Source organism: Acinonyx jubatus, chromosome E4, assembly GCF_027475565.1.
Source record: "Acinonyx jubatus isolate Ajub_Pintada_27869175 chromosome E4, VMU_Ajub_asm_v1.0, whole genome shotgun sequence".
Taxonomy (NCBI): Eukaryota; Metazoa; Chordata; class Mammalia; order Carnivora; family Felidae; genus Acinonyx; species Acinonyx jubatus.
In genome coordinates this window covers 56,167,066-56,184,857 of record NC_069395.1, presented here as the reverse complement: position 1 = coordinate 56,184,857, position 17,792 = coordinate 56,167,066, and the positions used below count along the sequence as shown (strand labels likewise).

Sequence of the window (17,792 nt, the reverse complement as noted above, 5' to 3'; positions counted from 1 at the left end):
TGAGAGAGAGAGAGAGAGAGAGAGAGCGTGCGCACAAGCAGGGAAGGGCAGAGAGAGAGGGAGACACAGAATCTGAAGCAGGCTCCAGGCTCTGAGCTGTCAGCCCAGAGCCTGACATGGGGCTCAAACTCACAAACCATGAAATCATGACCTGGGCCGAAGTCGGACGCTTAACTGACTGAGCCACCCAGGTGCCCAAAAGTGTGTATTTTTAAATAGCTAAGCATGGAAGTGTGAAAATTTGATCCAAAATAGGTTTATAATATTAAATATACAACAAAAGACATTGCCTTACATTGTGATATTTTAAAACATCTATGTTGGACACTGTTACATAAATACTTTCAGCCACTAAGTCAGGAATCACTACAGGTCAGATAAATATTTCATAGCTATTTAGTGTCCTCTAGAGCATTTAAAATCTCAGTATACTATATAATATACCAACATTGTATTTAGCACTAGAAAAACAGGTACTAAAGTAAATCTCTACTCTTAAGTTTTTATAAACTCTCTTGTCCTTGAGAATATGTTTGTTATGTCATGGGTCTGTAAAAAAATAAAAAACCCAAAATCATTTTCTGTTTATGTCTAAGGCTAACTGTAAGATGACTGTCAAGATATGGACTGATTTAAATCACTCTGTTCAACCAGATTGTAGAGTTCTGATGATACAGCCAGGTATTTCTATACCATCTTCACAGAACGGGGCCAGCACAATTTGGGCACATGCTGCAATGATACCAAGCAAATTAATTCAGTGTAGACTGGAATGTATACGATTCTAACAATTACTTTTCTGACTTGTACCCTATTGCCATATTTAAATTAAAGTTATTTTCAAAGCAACATAAGAAAACATGATACTTTTTTTTTTAAATCACTGATGTACAAGGGCATTTTTTCTCCCTTAAGAAATGGAAAGTATATTTATTAGCAAAACTAACTTAAGTATAAACTTATCAACAACTCCTGAATTTTATTAAAGTTACTGGGGTGCAATGACCTCAAACCCAGAATATCTGGATATGTTTTCTGCTTCTACTGATATAACTTGTTTCAGCCTATATTTGTAACTGTCATAATTTCTTCTTGTAAAGTACGAATAATGGCTATCCCTTTTAACATCTGCCTTGAGATTATTATACGTCCAAGTCTCTTATAAGAACAGTTAAGAGATTATATATTTGGTGTTGTTATTGTTATGACATATGAAAATGATAGAGCCTTCCCTAAAAATACTTATGAAATTCTGGCTCCTGCCACATGACCTAGACAGTTAAAAGACACTCGATCATATTTGGCATGCTTCTTACACATGCTTTCCGTTTGCTTTTATAGGGCTGTTACATAATTCATAGAGATTTATGCCTATACGTAGGCAACTAATTGTTATTGCACTAAAATAATGCCAAGGCCAATCATATCTTCCTTTTACCATAGTGAGACTCGACTGCTTGTATAAATAAGGTTATTCAAGCAAAACCCTTCAGATTCTATATCATGATTGATGCAAATGATACAACACATGTTGGGATGAAAATACCGCGAATGTCTCTCTGCATGCTTTTCTACCGTATTTTATATTCAGTGAGTTTATTTTGAAAGCAGTAAATCAAGGGTAAGGTTTTTAGTTATTCCACACAAATCATCACTTCCCAAACTGCATACATTTCTGTACTCAGGTTTACTGCTGTTAGAAAAGGGCACAGGTCACGGACGTGTCTAGGATAGGGTATTTTCATTCCGTGATGTTCATTATCTTGGGGTTGTGCCAGCCCGACAATCTGGGACTTATAAGCAAAGCTGGGCAACTATCAGGAGAAATCTTCAGGGACACAGTAATGCACTGACTGTACATTTTTGAGATTATAGGCAGTATAGAGTTTTAGGCAGTATTTCAAACTAGCATATAGGTATAGCTAGATTAGGTTTTTCAAGTATGCAGGACAAGGAAAGATTACAAACTGACTTATTTAAAATGACTATGGTGCCCACTTGCTGATGGCAAACAGTACCCCCCACCCCAAGACTTGAGGGGAAAAAGGCAAGATGCAACTGTAAGAAAGTTTAATCGTTTCTTTTTTCCCCTTAGTGTATACAGAGAACAAGTTGAATTACAATAGTCCAATATTTATAGAGTCCTTAAAACCCAGAGAACTTTAAAAAAAAAAACACAACTTTTTGAGACTTTTAAGAATTCCTGTGAGTTTTTTTTTAACCACTTCAAAAAAGATCCTAGCATGAAGTTTGAACACCCATGTAAATATAGTTTTATGGGGTTTCTTGTATCAATTTGAAAAGATGTAAGTTTTAGGTTACAGTTGCAACTTAAAAATTTACTTGCCTAACTATGTTCATAGAAGACTCCTCCCATCCTTTCACATTTGAGGGGCTCTAAATTAGCCACGTGATACTGTCCACACAAATCTGGATTCCTTTTTAAGATTGTATTGCCTTTTAATTTCTGACAGGCCAAGGTGCTTTCTTTTTAGCTGGAAGAACCTGATATGGAAAGAATTTCTGAAAAAATGGGATGTATCAACTTTAGATAAACTTTAGATATTACTTGAAACAGAATGCAGATATATGTTCACAAAAGAGAAGATATTCAGGAAATCATTAATTATGCTCCTGTTTATAAGTCTATTCAAAGGACTAATTATTTTATAATATTTAACTCAATCAAAGGGAGTAAGAAATAATTTGTTGATCGTACCTCTCCAGTCTGAAATGAGACTGTAGAAAGGTATAACTTTTACATGAAAACCAACATAGACATACACAGATTTTAAATTCACTAAGAATTAACAGTTAAATAGATGTATACATTTTAGAAAATTACCAATCATTTTTTCTCAAATATAAAAACAAAGTAACATTTGAAAATTGATTTTATTACAGGGGTGCCTGGGTGGCTTAGTTGGTTAAGCGTTCGACTTCAGCTTAGGTCATGATCTCACAGTACGTGTGTTGGAGCTCCACATTGGGCTCTGTGCTGACAGCTCGGAGCCTGGAGCCTGCTTGGGATTCTGTGTCTCCTCTTTCTGCTCCTCCCCTCCTTGTGCTCTGTCTCTCTCTCAAAAATAAACATTAAAAAAAATTTTTAAAAAGAAAATTGATTTTATTACAGACCGTCCCATTTGTCTCTCTGAAGTAGGTCTGAGTTCTATTTATTTGCTAGAGGCACTAAGCAGTTATAAAATTACTAAGTGGTCTGGGCTACTACTTAAAGACTGCATGTTGGCCTAAAATCCTTACAGAATTATAATCTACAGGATAATAGTACATAATCAATCCCCTTAATTCCAGACATCTCTTCCATTTCCAAACAACTACCAATGGAGGTTTATTGTCTTTTTTTATTTAATGAGAAAACCTGAAACAAATCGTGTGTAACCTGAAACTCTTTCAGTTAAAAGCTTTGAGAATTCATCAATAGCTATGATATCAGTGTAAATCAAAGACTAAAATGTAGGGTCATGTATTCCCTTGGGAACAGCTATCTGCCTACCTACCTGCCCACCTACCTACTATGTAAGAGGAAAGGTTTCTATTCAGTAAGAGTAGAGATAGGTGGCATCAGAAATCAACATTCACATCAAACTCTGATACAATGCCTTTCCTCAAATCACACAATTATTCAAAGTATGTTTTGTAGGACACTGATGTGTTTGTAAAGAGGCATTGTCTCTATTACAAAGCCACAACAAGCTGCTGTCTGGACTAATCTTTCCAAAGTACTTATTGTTCTAATGAAGTAACTAAATTCTACGGAATTACCAGACCATCAAAGTATAATGTTTTATTAAACAGTCTATATAATTCAGGGGCTATATTTCAATAATAATGTGATTCTTTGTCAAGTATTGCAATGCTTAGCTTAAAATGCAAAAAATCTGAATCTATCACTCTATTTACTTTGTTATCTAAGAAAATTCTTCACAGTATCTTTAACATTTTTTAAAATTTTACTTTTCTCCAGCTTCGAGATATAATTGACATAAAACATCATCAGATTATCGGATTTTTTTCCTTAAAAAATTTCTAAAGGCATACTTTTGTAATGGAAGTTAAGAAACTGCAATATTCTAAATAGCATACTCTTAAAAAACTGTTTATTAAGGTAGAGTGGCATTCTTTTCTAAAGATTGTGTCCTCTAAAGATTAAGGACAATTCAGAAATGTATAATACATATATGTACAGAAATGTACATATACAGGAATGGGGCACCCCTGGCTGGCTCAGTCTGTTAAGTGGCCGACTCTTGACTCTGGCTCGGGTCAGGATCTCACATTTCGGGTCGTAGGATGGAGCCCGGTGTCAGGCTCTGTGCTGACTGCACGGAGCCTGCTTAGGATTCTCTCCCCCTCTCTCTACCATTCCCCCCTGCCTCTCTCTCTCTCATGTTTTTTTTAAATGGGCAGGAACATGTATTAGACCAACCATGTCCAAATACTGACAGCGTACTTAGTATTAATTCCTTAATTCCTTTTCTAAGCCTCTTATTACCCTTAAAAGTTTTCAAAAAAAAAGAAAGTTGATATAAAGAATAATAAATAGGATAATGTAAGTTATCTCAAAAAATTATATTTTAACCCTGAACTATAAGCTTCTCAAAGGGAAGTGATTTTGATCTCTTTATCCGTAGAAACTAGCCAGTGCTCGTCAATCAAAAAGGTTACTGAGTATAGGAAAATTTAAGTATTAAAACAGTTAATGCACATCCTTACCTTGATTGTATCTTTATTTTATACTCTATAAAGTTGATTTCATTTATCATTATAAAGCTAATTTCATTAAATGTCTTTAATTCAAGTAAAAGTTAAAGGTATCGTTTGGAAATAACAAAATAACCTCCAACATGTTATACTTCTGATTTACTGACTGCTAACAGGTCATTTTTATTAAGACCCAGTAATAGGAATGAAACAAGATCAAAGAAAACCTTTATTCATTTTAAGTATAACATAAAATTTATTTCTAATAGAACATAAGCTATTTGGTAATGAAAACTAATGCAAAACTTGTAATACTGGGATGTTAAAGTTTCTTTTGGCATTAACACTTTTTTATGGTACAGAATGCTTACAGTCAGTAGAGAGGAGTACTTCTTAGTAGATTCAAACAGATATGTAGTATAATATATGTGAACTGAGAATTTCTTAATTCAGTCTTAACTACAAAGGCAAGTATCTTTATCTATAAAATACTGCAATTCAGAAGACAGTTTTTTATCCTATATAGAATTTTCCCATATAGCATGGGTTCCTATCCCAAATTTTATAATACAAGCACATAATATATTTTGATTGCATATTTAATACATTGCACATTTGAAAGAATACTGAAAAAGTAAAGAATAAATATAAAACTAAGACACTGTAACAAAACAACACTGAAAGTAAAATACAGCATGGGAAATGGAGCAAGACATATATGTGTTTAAACTAATGGCTCTGACCCTTATAACTCATTTATTAAACAAATATGTACTGAGAAGCTAGTGTATGCCAGGCACTGTAGATGCTACTTTGAATAAGAAAGTCTAAGTTCTTGGTCTTCTGGAGACGACATTCTTGTGGAAGGAGGGAGATGAACAAGGGAACAACAAATAGATGATTAGGGTGCTAAAACCGACAGTAAGGACAGGATCGGGGAGAAGGTGCTACTTTTGACAGTTTTGTCGGAAAAAGACTCTCTGAGGAAGGAATATATGAGGAAAAGGAAGGAATCAGGAAAGACTCCCAAGTCTATGCCTTGACCTACTGAATGATGGTGACACTCACTGAGATGAAGATTAGGGGAGGGACCTATTTGCATGGAGAAAATCAAAACTTATGTTTGATCATCTTAGTAAACATTCAATTGGGTATGTTAAACAGGGACAGGAATGGTGGGTGCTCAGAGGAAAGGTCTCAGATAAATATTTAAGCTAAGATCAGATTTAAGGCCATGGAATCTGGATGAAATCCTTTAGGTAGTGGATGTAGGTAGAAGAGAGGGCTCTCCAAAAGGGTGTTGTTAGAGAACAGGGCCGAAGCCCTGAAGTAACCAGTGTTTAAAGGGAAAGGGAGGAGGAATATACAGCACAGAACACTGGGAAGGAATGGAGAAGTGTTTAGAGGAAAATCAGAAAAATGGGGTATTTTGAGATGAAAGAAGGGAGATTCAAAAAGCAGGGCCCGGACATCTGTGCCGAATGCTGCTGGGTTAAAGATGAGATGGGGCGCCTGGGTGGCGCAGTCGGTTGAGCGTCCGACTTCAGCCAGGTCACGATCTCGCGGTCCGTGAGTTCGAGCCCTGCGTCAGGCTCTGGGCTGATGGCTCGGAGCCTGGAGCCTGTTTCCGATTCTGTGTCTCCCTCTCTCTCGGCCCCTCCCCCGTTCATGCTCTGTCTCTCTCTGTCCCAAAAATAAATAAAAAAAAAAAAACGTTGGAAAAAAAAATTTAAAAAAGATGAGAAAGGTCCACTGGATTTGGCAACATGAAGATTACCGATGATTCTGACTAGGCTGGAGAAACTGAAGAGTACATGGGAGTCTTTTGAGGAGTATTCTATGAAGAGAAGTGGGACATGAGCAGTAGTTGAAGTGTGCTGTGGGGCCCAAGAGAATTTAACGAGGGGGATTCCAGATTATGTTTGTAAGCTGACAGGAATGATCCAGAAGAAGGGAAAATAATGATGAAAAGTCATGAAAAATGATGAAAATAATAAGAAGTCCTTGAGAAGGCAAGAAGGGATGGAATTCGGAGCAAAATGAACCGACTGGACTTTGGAAAAAAAAGGACATTTCCTTCATTCTAGCAGAAGGGAAGAGAGAAAGATGGGTAAAAGTAAGAGAAGAGATTAGGTGGTGGAATGATTACCTGTGGGCAAGTTGCTTAACCTGATAAGCTTTGGTTTCCTTAATAATAATGTCTTCTTCCCTGAGCTGTTAAGATGAAATTAGATAAGGAATGTAATAAACAGCAACTGGCATATTGCCTGGCACTCAGCAAATATATTTCAATACATATCATAATTATTAATCAACATATCTGACTGCAGACAGATGCAAAATCATTTTAGAAAATAACTTTCCAAACAATACAATTAGAATAAAGATGAAGTCTATATGGTATTGAAGCCTGCATTGTTTCTATTCCTTTCCAATAATTTCATTTAAAACTGGACTTGACTATTCATGTTCCAGAAACAAACTTTTGTGGGCAGCTTCACTTTAAGATTTTTATTTTATTAAAAAAATTTTTTGTTAAGTTTATTTATTTATTTTGAGAGAGAAAGCATCAGTGGGGGAGGAACAGAGAGACAGGGGAGGAGAGAGAGAATCCCAAGCAAGTTCTACACTGTCAACACAGAGCTCAATGCAGGGCTCAAACCGAGGAATCAATCACGAGATCATGACTTGAGCCTAAATCAAGAGTCAGACGCTCAATGGATTCAGCCACGCAGGCGTCCCTAGGTTTTAATTTTTTTTAAAGAACAACAAAAACTGAAAAAAAAATGTTTATTTTGTGCAGAAATTTTCTGTGGACTTTCAAATCCAGAATTTTGGGGGGCTTACGGACTAATGGTCTGATACAGAATTAAAGTTGTAGAAAAACAAAGAAACAAACTATAGAACAGTGTTCCCCACAGATAGAGTCTAAAATTTTGTTTTAGCCTCATTTTTTTCACATGCAAACTATGATGTTACAGTGAAAGTACACCTAGATAGGCTTATTTGAAAACATAATAATTTTAAGAGAACTAAAATTTTAAAGTTCAACATTTCTACCTTATATTTAACACCTGCTGAAAAAGGCCTTGGGCAGTAAGGCACCTCTCTTAAAATTTTCAAACCACTCCTTTCCAACCCTTTTTTTTTTTTAATTTTTTTTTAATGTTTACTCATTTTTGAGAGAGACAGAGACAGAATGCAAGTGGGTTGGGGCAGAGAGAAAGGGAGGCACAGACCCTGAAGCAGGCTCCAGGCTCTGAGCTGTCAGCACAGAGCCTGACGTGGGGCTCGGGCTCACGAGCTGTGAGATCATGACCTGAGCCAAAGTTGGATGCTCACCTGACTGAGCCACCCAGGCGCCCCTCCAACCCTCCTTTCTTACTGTGGTATCTAACAACTGGTACTGTTCCAAAAGTGGGTCCTCTCTCGGTTTTATCGGGAGATGTGACTTTACTGCCTCCAATTTAGAAATATTCTGAGTTTCAATACATTTTTAGTCATTGTTTTTTTGAGAGTTATGTAAATCAATGAATGGATGTTACACACTATTGATTTATCCCAACATTTTGATTTTTATGAGACTAGAAATACCTTGTCCTGTGAAAGTGGAAGTCCTGTGACTTCAATGATGAGGAACTAAAACCAGCTTTCTTTTATATTTAATTTTATAATATATATATATATATGACCTATATAAATACATAATATTAATAAAGTACATATATCAATGGCTATCATCTAAAATGGCCTCTAAGTGTGAATTTCTTGAGCTGTAAGTTCCAGTTGCCAACTACAAAACAAGACTGAAGATTAAAGGTGTGAGTGAAATAAATTTAACATAGATTAACTGAATCAAATAATGCCTCAACTGAGAGATTTCACTGTAGCCAAAAATGAAAAATAAAAAATGTAAGATTTTCTTGTACTTCAGTATGAAGATATATGTATTTAATAATGTACAAAATTCAGCTTGCTTTATGTGATTTTTAATTTCCATTGGTTCATTCAACAGATATTTATATATCACCAGTATGTGTAAGGACCCATTTGATGAGATGGTTCAGCAGATGCTGGTAACAATGTTATTTTTACTTTAAGGACAGCTCTTATAATGTAGGGATCAAAGTTTTTGAAATCCTTTAAATTCCATTAAGTACTATAGACTCAAAAGAAATGTATGCAATCAAAAGTGAAAAACAATGTTCTAACCTATTAAATAAACTCATTAGGTACAAATTTATGTTGAAACAGAATATACAACATAATCAAAGTAATAATAAACCAGCTTGTTATTTGAGGAGAAAAAGAGGCTTGGTCTTTCGAAAGCATTAAAGTAGACCCAATTTGAATCTTAACGGTGGTACAGATCCACGTGCACTCACCGCTTCACCCCTCCTCCCCAACACACACACACCGAAATTTCTCCTCTCAGTTTATTAAACATTCTAAACCTTCCTCCCAGGTTTGGCTTTGGAACCACTTACTTGATAAAGTAGGTCACTTAAAAAGGAAGAAAGCCCAATAAAATGAATTACAAAGACAACAAGATTAAATTGATTGTACTGTTTTCATACATTGTAGCTAAAATTTTGCAAATATGCAGTTGGCTGTGGTTTGGCATTTAACAGCATGCGATCAGTAAGAAGGAGGAAATTTTATTCTCATTAACTGTTGCAGATTTACTGCAGTGAAAAAGGGCTATGTAACCCGAGATGTGACAGTACAGAAAGATCAAAGCCATGGACTGGAAACTAAATAAACCCTCTGGCTACTTCCTGCAAGGAAAATTCACTTTGGCAATGTAAAACAGAGCCCAGTTAAAAACTACTCTCAGTTTTATGAGCTGTCATAGCAGCTCAAGTGGTTTGGACCGGCTGAGTTTAGAACATTATATTTCCTTGTTTTTGTCTTAGATACTTCTGTAAGCAGTTTTATAGACCTTTTTTTTTTTTAAACACAATAACCAAAAAAAAAAAAAAAAAAAAAAGGCAACTCTTTTCTTTTGGTGAAATTGAGAAGGTAACCCACTCAACTTATTAAAGCAGGCAGGTCTTCATTTGCACATTCTTTTCTCATTTACTACAGTTTAATATTTTGCTCTTAGATTTATTTGGCAATTATAAATATAGTTTAATAATTCATCTGCAATCTATACAATTCCTATTCAAAATAAGTGCAAATCAGTTTACAGAACCCATATGGCTCATATCTGAGGGGTGAGCTATTTGTAACAGCACATCTGGAAGGACTATGGGCAATATGGAAAATATGGGAATTAATTAATATTACGTTTAAAAACCTATAGGCTCTAGATTTCATGTTTTTTAAAACAAATAAAAATATTTGGTTTAACATTTCTAACCTAAGGAATTTTTTTTAACAATTGTTCATAAATACTTAAATCACATGGTTGAATCAATCAAAACACAGATGGGTTACAATAAATCAATTTTAAATTAGAGAGTATCTCTGAGTTGAGGAGTAAACTCAATATCACCAAATCCAGATTTACAGGAAATAAAAGACATGATGTGTTTTCCTCTCTTATTTTTTTGGAGGGAGTGGTTGTGTTTATCAAACAAATTGCTTACGGTTTTGTTATTCTCATTAGAATGTCAATAAGCAAGGCTTTATAATGGCAATTTACATCCTATTCCCTTAAAAAAAAACACTTTTTTTTTTTTTTTTTAAATAAGTGCATTGTTCACAGGTCAAACATGTCACAAAAGCAGTCATCTTTGCTTATGGACTTCCTATTTTCTTTACATTTAAATTTACAACTAATTTTTATATATTTGTATAGTCAAAGAAATACAATTAATACATATGAAAATGTATAAACTTTAGCACTAGATAATCCTTCTTAAAAGGTGGTGATATAATTAACTTCCCGGCCACGACTGGATTAACTTCCATGTCATTTCTTCTAGTACAAAGCTACACCATAATTGATGTGTTAACATTTTTATAGGATCCAGTCGTAGTCCGATTACTTTTTTTATTTATAGACTCAGTTATGCTGCATTTCTTCTAAATAAAAGTCCTAATAAAGTGACAGTAAATTTCGTTTTCATTTGGTGCATCTTTGGGCCTTATATACAGCTAACACGTATTGCTCAGATCACCAGACTGAAAATTACCACAAACTTAACGAGAGCAGTTTTGTTGCCAACTTCTTCTCTTGCTTCTAAATTTCCAAACGAAAGTAAATCACTTAAAATATTTTCACAAGTCAGGAGTATAATTTCTCTAGGATAAAACATCTTCCCAAGTTTCCAGGATTCTAAGCCTTGAATTTTGGCTTGTATTTCTATATTTCAGTAAAGTTTACAATTTGCTAATGCTGATGTGTGATAATCTAATAAAAATCTGGCCTTAAAAGTTATAGGCCCAATTTACTAATAAAACCTAATTCAATTCTCCTTGGGAAATGCAAATCATTAGTGTCCCAGCAGCAGAATAAGCCTTTGTTTAAGGCTAGGAAGACTGTTGTCTCTATAAAATGTCTAAACAAATAAGACAATTAAGACTAACATATGAGGATTCAAAACAACAGCATCATGTATATAAACATGTACATTAATTAGCTAAATAAATGATTTGCACGAGATATTAACCCTTAGAGACAGATTATTTTGCTCATTTCATCCTCATTTTTTATATGATTGGATTCTGTGGAGAACTTTTATTTTGTTTTGTTTTTATTTTTCTTTATTCTGTGGAGAACTTAATGAACTAAGAAGTACTTAAGAGAATTTAACAGTAGTTAAATTACTTATTAGTTCACTATTAATTACTTAAGTAATTAATTACTTAATGTGTTCATACATTTTTAGCAACTTGCCTCCAAGCAATCTGAAGCATCAGTTTGCAACAAACTATGTGAAATATATGAAAGCAAAGTAGGTAAACAATGTTGTGCTGCACAGCGGAAACTACATATCTTACTCCGAATTTTAATAACATTTACTCTAAGATACTATAAAGCACAGTTCACTGTTAGACTAATAAATCTGCCTGCCTTTTGGAGGCCATACTGGTATAATAGTAAAGGCTTCACTATTTTGGACTACTCCCTTAAAAATCTCTAAGCCTTCATTTCTACTTTTGTTAAAATAGAGACAGGACTACTCTTTCCCTTATCTACTTCACACAATGATCAAATGAAATACACGATGATATATACATAAGTGCAAGTTACTATTTTTTGTACACTCTGATTTAGACCAAAAAAAAAAAAAGCCTTAAACATTTTTCCTTGAAACTTTTAGAAGGCTCCTAAGACATGTCACCTCCTGAAATAAAAAAATATACTGGCAGAATGGCTATGTATTTAAAAAGAAAAGTGCAATTTAGTGTAATACAAATTATGTTACAGCCCGAGTCTCATAGTGTAAAAGTCACTTATTTGCATTGACTTAACGTTCCCATCAGAACTGTGTTACACAGCTATTGCATCTTGTGTTCTCCTGTTTTCACCATTCCACAAGCTTAAGAGTAAAATTTCATTACCTTAGATATAATTTTACCTGTCACATAGTGTTATTTCTTATAAATGGTTTAAGAAGTTTTACCATACATTTCTGTTTGGTTAATATTGGCGAAAGGAGGAAGAACTTAAAATGACTAGGTATAGCACTGATTACTAATCTTGAAATACATGCTTACATATATTAAAAACAATGCTATTTGGGTAACTTAATACAATTATAATAAAAATTTGCACAGATCTAGATATTTTTAGACCCAATAATACACCCTGAAACAGAGCAACTTTCAAAACTAAATAGAATATTGTCTGTTACCCAACCCCACTGGCTTCTATAAAGAAGTTCTCCTCTAACTGTTTTAATTATGATTTAACATAATTGCATTTAAACTGAGAAGCAACTCTTGCAAATATCTCAAACTAGATACAGCTAAGAACAAATATTAGGGACCTATACAAATGTGTATGCCAAGAACAGAGTCGATAAAAGGTATAATAGTGCCTTGTATATACAAAGCATTTAGTAAGTTATTGTTTTTTAATGTTATACATTCTTTAATAATAGGCTTGTCTTAAAATGAAAATATGTTTACATATTAAGATTAAATCAGTGAGTCTATTGTCATGTTTTATACATGCAACTGAATATAAATAGAATGACCAAATACTCCAAAAATACCGTCAACTTTCACTACTAGAAATCATAGATGTGGCAGTAGTATACTCACTTTTATGCTACCAAAACATTATAGGTAAATAACATTTTTTTAAACAGAATTTTCTATAAGGAAAAACCAAACGAAAAGGTCTCTGTGGTCAATTCTTTAAAAAGTGGAGAATTTAATGTAAAGTGATTATCTATTGCTAAATGGATCTGCTTTTACCTATTTTGACCTTTATATTTATGCTTTTTAAAAAATTTTTAATGTTTGTTTGTTTTTGAGAGAGAGACAAACAGAGCACGAACAGGAGAGGGGCAGAGAGAGAAGGAGACAGAGAATCCGACGCAGGCTCCAGGCTCCGAGCCATCAGCACAGAGCCCGATGCGGGGCTCAAACCCACAATCTAGGAGACCATGACCTGAGCAGAAGTCGGACGCTTAACCGACAGCCACCCAGGCGCCCCCTTCATATTTATGCTCTTAAATCAGAACCCTGGAGTAATATAATCTAATATATGGATAATATCATGTGACACAAAAGCAGCTGCTAAAAATAACATTCACTCCACAATTAGATAGGTGTACACTACACTCACTAAACTCAGTGTATTTATTTTCTTTGACACACACTCACTTTAAAAGGATTTTTTTTTAATGTTTATTTACTTTTGAGAGAGAGAGAGAGAGAAAGAGAGGGGGACACAGAATCTGAAGCAGGCTCCAGGCTCTGAGCTGACACCACAGAGTCTGACACAGGGCTCAAACCCACAAACCATGAGATTGATCCTGACCTGAGACAAAGTCAGATGCTTAACTGACAGCCCCCCAGGCACCCCAATCACTTATTTTTTTTAACAGTTCATTTATCTAGTGTTTGTTTTTTATTGATTCATTAAGGATAAATTGTTAGAAATGAAATCACAGAGCTAAAGGAAGTGAACAATGTAAGGATCTTGTTCTTGATTACCAAATGCATTCCACAAAGGTTTTATCCATTTAAATTCCCACAGAGGTGTATCAGAGTACTTCTTTGCTTCTATGTGTGGGAATTAGTATTAAAAAAATTTTGGCAATTGATAGGTGAAAATGGAATTTGGTTGCTTTATTTTGTAACCACCATATCTGGAAAAAATTACTAAAGTCAGGAGTTTTTTTAAAGGCTTCTCATAAATGTTCTTCTCTGGGCAAAATTGATAGGAAAAGAAATCTATAAATAATAATCTATAATAATTTTTTTAAAGTTCGTTTTTAATGCTTATTTATTTTTGAGAGAGAGAGAGAGAGAGAGAGAGACACAAAGACACACAGACACACACACACACACACACACACACACACACACACACACACACACACAGAATCCGAAGCAGTCTCCAGGCTCTGAGCTGTCAGCACAGAGCCTGATGCGGGGCTAGAACTCATGAACTGTGAGATCACGACCTGAGTGGAAGTTGGAAACTCAACCAACTGAGCCACCCAGGTGCCCCAAGCTATAATAATTTTTGATAAAAATTTAATAACACACTAAATAAAGCAGTATTTTAGTTAATGATTATCTTTAAAAGATTTCATAAGTATATACCAATTCATTTAGTTCCTAAAATACTGCTGAACAAATGGATGGTCTCAATGTCTATCAAAGGAACTACTTCTAGGAGGTTCTTTTCATTTTCTTTTGATCCTTCCATATACTTTCTATACTACTTACTCAATAATGAAGATCACTAAAACTTTATTAGAATGGAAGAGTTTGGGTTATCATTCAAAATTGATATCAATTTTTATAGGCATATTTACATTCCTCTCAATAGAAAAGAACTTCCTGACTAGCCAAGTGAAGGGTTGTAACAAAGACAATAATTTGATTCCTCCTTTGAATAACTGCTTTGAAATAATCTCATGATATTCAGTTCTAAGCGTAATATGTAGTTCTGTGAACACCACACAATGCCTTTTAGATTGAGAACATGTCATTTTGAGGTTACTCTTTTCAAGTGAAAAAACTGGCTGAATGGCTGAGCATACTGGCCTTAGAACTAAAGAAATTAGCCTAATTTTCACATGTGTAGAGTCCTTGTCTCAGGAAAAAGTTATACATTTAAAACCGTGGATAAAAGATCTTTTTTTATATATTGAAAAAATAATTTGTCAGTTCTATTCAGGAGGATTTTAAAGTGCAACTGCCATTCCAACTGTGATTTAATGTTTGAAAAAAATAAATTAGAACAGAATAAAAAAATGTGTATGTATAATATATAATACATATAATGAACAGAAAGTTAATGTCAAAGTATGCTAAGAAGGGGAGTAAAAGAGGCAGGCTACCTAAAATATGTACAGAAAATGAAAGTGTGAGAATCAGATGCTCAGATAATGGCTTTGACTCCAGTGAAATGGTCAGTCAATGACATCAGTGTGCCAACCACAAAGAAGAACTCCAGGCCTGAAAAATATTTTTCAAAGCCCCAAGGAAACCTAAGCAGTCTCTGCAATTTTTTTTCCAGTTTATGAAAATTGGATTCCTATAAAAGAAAAATGGACCATTTTTACTGCAACAAAACCTGATTTGTAAAAGCTGGAAGCAGTTTAAAAATACTCAACATGAGGTTCTTGTTAGTCTTGAAAAGTAAGAGTTATAATAAAAAAAACGGTCCAAAAATATGGTACGGATATATTGTATAGAAGGGGGAAAAAAGCTAGTCCTACTCCTATTATTTTTAATTAGCTTCAATAGCAAGTTCCACTTTACTTTCTAACACCAGTTCAGATGTGTTTGGGGGGAAGATTTACATCTAACCCTCTGGGATTGGCAACTCTATAGCTAACCTGAGAGCCCTAATGTATTTTGCATCACCTCCAAGTGTTGGGAAATTCTGGCGCCAAAAGGTTCAAACTGATAGTGACACATGTCTAAAACCCAGGATTTGCTGTCCAACTGCCAGTATCTATTTTATCAAACATTCAGTCTCCCCTGTAGAACAGGATAGATGAGTTTAACAATTTTCACTGTTTCCAATTAAACTGCCTTGCTATATTACAAAAATGTAGGCATTCAGGTTAAGAAGGACCTCCTGACTTGGATTTTAAGAAAAATACCAATTTAAATGGTTTAAACGATTTTCCAAATCTGGCTCAGTGTCCCCATTTTAACAGATTTGTCCTATTACTAAACTTTGTCACTTTAGGAATAAAGGGAAGAATTTTTCTTTGAACAATTAAAAAATAAAAACTTTGCATCATACAAATTAGAAACGTATTCTTTGTCTTTCAGGAACTTGGGATCATGTACTTTACCTGAACCCACTGAAACAAACATATAAAACCACAAAGACTGAGAAGCCACGAATACTGGCTGAAGAGCGTGCTTTTGCTTCATGTTCTCAAACCATTAAAAACAATAATAAAGATAAAAATTCACATTTTTTTATATTAACTGTAAAAAAATTCTTCTTCCAGGGGTGCCTGGGTGGCTCAGTTGGGTAAACATCCGACTCTTGATTTCGGCTCAGGTCATGATTTCACGGTTTGTGAGTTCAAGCCCCACACAGGGCTCTACGCTGACAGCATGAAGCCTGCTTGGGATTCTCTCTCTCCCTCTCTCCCTGCCCTTCTCCTGCTCTCTCTCTCTCTCTCTCTCTCTCTCTCTCTCAAAATAAATAAACTTAAAAAACAATTCTTCTTCCAGGTAACTTGACAGTGCTTATTTATCAAACACATGTGATAAAGAACAACAGGGAAAGAATTTATAAGTCATCTGGACAACTTCCCTGATTTAAAGGGAACCCCCCCCCCCAATAGGTAACGTTTCCTCTCATTCAGAAATCAATCAAGACATTACACTTTCATAGTTAACCCAAATTCTTCATGTTGCCCATTAAGTCTGCATATTCTCAAGAATCTTTCCAATGGTGATGAAGAACAAGAGTCCAATAGCTTCTGTTAACATTTTTTAAAAAAAATTCCTATTTTGTTGAAAATATTCCTATTTGTTAAAGTAAAAAGTTTCAAAAGTAGTATTGTAAGTCAATGTTATTTGATCTAATAGGCTTTAAATTTACCTATTGGATATCAGAAGCTGAAAGTAGCCATTAGTTTAAAATTTCACATCTGGGACATTATGCAGCAAAATTATGCCAAAATATGTGAATAATTATGTAGCACTTTAAAATACTTAAATCTCTGCAGAATTAAAAAGTAAGCCAGAGTTAAGATGCATGGTTTGTTACTATCAAAGAAGAGCCTACGAATCCTATTAAGATAGAATCCTAACCAACCAAAAATGATTGAATAAAACAAAGTAAATGATTCCAGAGCAGGTCAATAAAATAAAAAGCAACTATGGGTATTTGGCTATATTGTATACTTTCTCTGTATCTCTGCTGATACAACTGAGTCCCTTTTTATTTGATCTATTACCTATTAAAAAACTGAGGAAATTCATTGTAAATTATTTCTTCTGGAAATAAAAAGAGAAAATGATACAGTTACGTGATTTAAGGCCTAAAAAATTACAAAAGACAAGAGATGAAAGACTTAACTTTCTCAGAAGTTCTTTTTACAGGTCAAACAATTCTCAAGTCAAAATGATTATAATAAATAAGTAGTTCACTCTTTTGATTTGAAAAAAGAGTCTACAGTAAGTTTTGTTAGCTAATCCTTTAAGCCAACATTACTGTGTTGTGTCTTTTATGATGTAAAAGAAGCTACTTAAATATTTTTGCCCTTGAAAAGGAACTGAAGGTACAAAGGTAAGAGGATTCTCTGAAGTCATGTTTTAAAAAAGTTACTAACAGAATTGAGGAATAAAATCCTGAAATCTTTGAACAGTGTATAATTTATTCACTGCGTACCACCATCTCTCAAAAAATTTTCATTGTTTTATAAAATGACCATTTTTGAAAACCAGAAATGAGAGAT

The 17,792-nt window shown here is 34.3% G+C and overlaps 1 protein-coding gene across 4 annotated transcripts in view; it reads right to left on the bottom strand.

Moving 5' to 3' along the window:
- The window catches only part of KIFAP3 (kinesin associated protein 3), a 173,235-nt gene that overhangs the window by 11,087 nt on the left and 144,356 nt on the right, over positions 1 to 17,792 (bottom strand). The window lies entirely within an intron of this gene.